Consider the following 4,152-nt stretch of genomic DNA (forward strand, 5'->3'; position numbering starts at 1 on the left):
GCATTTATCACAGCCCTGCGGCTCAGCTGGGCCATTAATCAAATGCATATTATTCCAGCCTGCTTGAAGACAGTTTGATTTCATCTTCTTTATTAATCCTCTAAAGAAGGCAGAGTTCTGTTTCCTGCCTCGAGCTGTTTTTGGGTCAGTGGCCGACACCTCTGCAGGAGCAAGGCTGCACTAAGAGCAGCACAGCGCTGTCAGGTGGGGGCTCTGCCAGCCTCATTAACCAGCAGACGAGACAGCAGCACGTGAAGACCATCAATAAAGCGATCTGTCACTCTTTACATATCCACTGGGACGCCTCCGCTGGCTGCACGGTGAAGGTGAATAAGCAACGAGAACACCTGGGCGTCCTCAGCACAGGCCAAAGATCGAGTCGCTCGAGTAATATCCCGTCTAAAAATGGAGTTTCAATTCATATTAATACAAGTACTCACCAAAGCAGTCAAATAATCACAAGTTTGCAAGCTAATGCAATTTGTTTCAAGAGTGTTCTTCCTTGCAGTGGTCTCCTGATACTGCTGGAGAGGTCTGCCAAGCATTTGATGAAATATCTGGACCAGGCAGACAGCTGAGCGCTCGTAAACGAGGGCTTTGACTTCACTTTCAGTTCTTTAAGTTATTTACTCGTGCAGAGCTCGCAGCGGAAAAGACGTGTTTATCATCAGCGTTTGCTTCATCGTCACAGGAACAAAACACAACAGGCGGGTCGTTAGCGGCGCTAACAGGCGGGCGCAGCGACGTTTTGGTAGAAACGTGAAACGTAGTCCGTGACACTTTTTCCACACATCACACGCACTCTGGTCATCATGGAGGTTTAAACACAAACACAGGTTTACGCTGTGAAATTGGAAAATTGGTGGAGCAGGTGGGCGGATGAGCAGGTAAGGCGTTCCTTTGGCTGGTGAGCAGCACTGGAGGTTTCTACAAGCAACAGGTGAACAGGCTCAGAGCAGCTAACGAGACAACTGGGTAAGCACAAACAGGTGTTTGCAAACAGGCGGAGCAGGAGGAAGCAGCCGGCCCAGAAGCTCCACCTGAGGCTTCAAAACAAGGACAGAGACATTTATTATTAAGAGCAATTTCACTCCAGATTTTATTCCCCGTCGGCTGCCAGTGACTTTAAAACAACAGCGTCGCTCTCTGAGCTTTAATGTGCTGATTGAGCTCACTGACCTTATTCAAATTTACTGAACGCTTTGAATTATGTTTTAATTTTGCTCACCTGCGTCACAGTACAGGTTCCTGGTCTCGTTTGAAGCCAGCTTACCGAAACCATCCGGTGTGTTTTTCTGCTGCACGTTACAGAAACGTTCATGAACTGTTAATGAAGCTACTGAAACTCTGTGACAAACACGTTTTCTTTCCTCTGCTGTGGAGACATTTAGATATAAAGGAGCAGCAGGAAAGGTTCAGCCCACATCATGTACTTAAACGCAGACGCAAAGGATCCGAACGCACCAGCAGGGACTCAGGTGTGAGGGTAAACCACGACGAGTCAGGTAACAGGAAGTGGAGCACAGAGAGACCCGGCACACACACAGACGCCTGTCTGGGCTTCGGCGATGGTTAAATGACCGAGAACGACACTTGGCTTGGTTTTATGACACCGCAGTGAAAATGCTTTACATCAGCAGGCCCACACCTGTGGGAAAACTCAGTGTGATTCAATTAATACCACATTCATGGATAATGCTCGTTTCCTAGATAGAAATCAGATATTTTATTCTGACTCTTAGAGGTGGGCTTCTACAGGTAAATGCATGTTTGCTGTCATTTAACAGCAGCTCAGGAAGATGTCACTCAAAATGACGCTGCCATCGTAGTTTGTGTTCATCCACAGATGTCGGTGTTAATGGTTCTCTGTGCTCAAACTTCAGGCCAAACAAACGCAGAGTGACCTGAGCAGGCGCTCTACTAACCAGCAAGAGACGATGAAGCTGTAATATTTGTCAAAGCAAAAGTGCACACTGAGTAATCACAGGGTGGTTACGTGAAACTGTGGGTGAATTAGGCTCTGTGGACACCACTTTAACTTCACAGGATATCCAGAGCAATGACAAAATCTTTCTTCTCCCTTTTCAAGCGAGTGATGCCCCAGGAGGCCACCTAGTTAGCCGGTGCCAAACCCTGCCGTGCTGGCTCTCCCGGCTTGCGGTTCCTGTGTCTTAGATCAAGCCCAGACCCCTCCACTCCCACCGCAGCCCCTGCATGAGTTCACTGTTCTGACTGCGGCTGGAATGCAGGTCAGACCGGGATCTGCTTTCAAAGTTAAAGACAGGGTGCCGTTCCTGATAATTTGCCAACATCCAGCCCATGTTGCTGTTTCAGTGTGTGTGTGTGTGTGTGTGTTCAGGTTTTAATTTGCTGTGTCAGGACTACAGGATGCAGAGCACAAAGACTGGTTTGTGTTACTGTGGATGGTGTGGGGAGGACACGCTTACATAAAGCTAGCCTGAGGCGGACGGGCCCATGAATAGTCCATTCTGTAGTCGACGTGTAGACAGGTCAAAGATTTCAGTCTAAGCTGCAGTGATGAGCTCGATCCAGCAGGGAGCAGAATCGGCTGACCGCGTGTGGTTTCATCACACGGCTTTGAAGTAAATCACATAATTTATGACACTGAGATTGTTGCAAAGGTTTAAGAAACAATATCTGTTAAAGAAAGTGTTGCAATGATCAGGAAATATGTGCCAGACGTGCAGAAGTGACTGCGTGAAGCGTGTTTGACACGCTGTCATAGAGAGGGAGGTCTTAAAAGGAATGAAGCTTACCAAACCCCCCCTTGGCTCATCTTCTTCCTCTAGTGCATCGTGCTGCTGTTTCTACCCCAGGAAAACAACGCAGAAAGACCTGTCCGTAAAAAATATAGGAAACAAGTTTCATCCGACCACGTCGCCTTCTTCGATTGGTCAGAGCCTTGTGTAGAGCCTTGGCTAGGCGGCTAGTTTTCCGAGGTAGACGGGGGCTAGCATGGGCTCTCTGAGCAGCGTGCAGCTGCAAACACAGCAAACACCGATGCTCTGTGTGACCGTGAGCCTGCAGGTTTGCTCTACGTGAGTCCACCCACAGGATCAGATAAGTGGAGTCGGTCGTGTCCATGTCGCCGGGTCACTGGTTGACCCAGAAGCTCTTTTGGTCACTGCAAACGCCACGTGCCAGTAGGACCCCCCCACATCTGGCTGTACTGCAGATGTTTGGACCAGTCAGAGCCTCAGCTTCAAGTACCGACTGTTCTCTCGCTGCCCGGCAGGCAGCACCGTGATGACATAATGTGACTGACTTCGCCTGTTCAGTGGTGTGGCTGAACACAGGAGCTTCAGAGAATCTGCCAGCATTTAACCTCCACATATGTGGACATCACATTTTGGGTTATTTAGACCAAAATACTCAATTTTGCTCTACATTCTATCGAAATTTTAAACAAATATCCTCATATGTGGCTCTCATTTTTTTTCTAAGAAACAAAAATCAGGTAAAAAAAAAAAAATCTGGTCATTCTTTGTTTTTACATTCATTGGGTCCCAATCAGCCCAAATATCAAAGAGAAATCAAAAATGCTGCCGTGGAAGAGTTCGGGTCTTAGGAGGTTAAAACTACTTTTGATTCAGTTTTTATTTTTCTTTATTAAATTATTTTTGATGTTTATTGTGTTATATTCAAACATTTACATCTTTTTTATGCTTTTTGTCAGATAAATTGTCACATTTTTAATTTGATGAAGTTCTTTTACTTTTTTTTAGCGTGTTATTAATATTTTTATTGATCTTCTGGGATAAGTAAAGTCCTTTTTTCTTTTACAGTCAGTACACACGTACCAACTGCAGACGACTGTGTTGCACTACAAGTACCTCCATCACATTAAACAGAGTTTGAAAATGTAATTTACTGCTGGGTGGTTTATTTTGTGTTCGCTTTGTTTATCAGATTGAGTAAATGTCAGTTCACCAAACTACTCCTTATATTTAAAATGAATTACCTGCTGCTGAAAGTTTACCTTAATGAGTTGATCGAGTAACTCAGCTGTTTAATGACCAGTTTCCAATTAATGAAATGTCAATAACTTTTGAATAATGAAATCCACTCAGATGAAGTGCTTTGTTCTGCCTGCTGTTCATCCAGTGAGAGCGACAGAGACAGACTCTGTGA

The 4,152-nt window shown here is 45.6% G+C and overlaps 1 long non-coding RNA gene across 3 annotated transcripts; it reads left to right on the plus strand.

Annotated features, from left to right (window-relative positions):
• The first annotated feature begins 717 nt into the window (after positions 1-717).
• LOC120720971 lies at positions 718-3,897 on the plus strand. 3 transcript variants are annotated; one of them, XR_005693097.1, is made up of 4 exons: positions 718-1,285; positions 1,384-1,505; positions 2,090-2,249; positions 3,807-3,874. It is a non-coding gene; the product is annotated as an uncharacterized LOC120720971 (long non-coding RNA). The 3 variants fall into 3 exon arrangements; XR_005693096.1 differs by having other exon boundaries at positions 1,384-2,249; XR_005693098.1 differs by lacking the exon at positions 2,090-2,249 and having other exon boundaries at positions 721-1,285; positions 3,807-3,897.
• Positions 3,898-4,152: the final 255 nt, after the last annotated feature.

The sequence above is a fragment of the Simochromis diagramma genome, unplaced genomic scaffold, assembly GCF_900408965.1.
Source record: "Simochromis diagramma unplaced genomic scaffold, fSimDia1.1 OVJJ01000603.1, whole genome shotgun sequence".
Classification (NCBI taxonomy): domain Eukaryota; kingdom Metazoa; phylum Chordata; class Actinopteri; order Cichliformes; family Cichlidae; genus Simochromis; species Simochromis diagramma.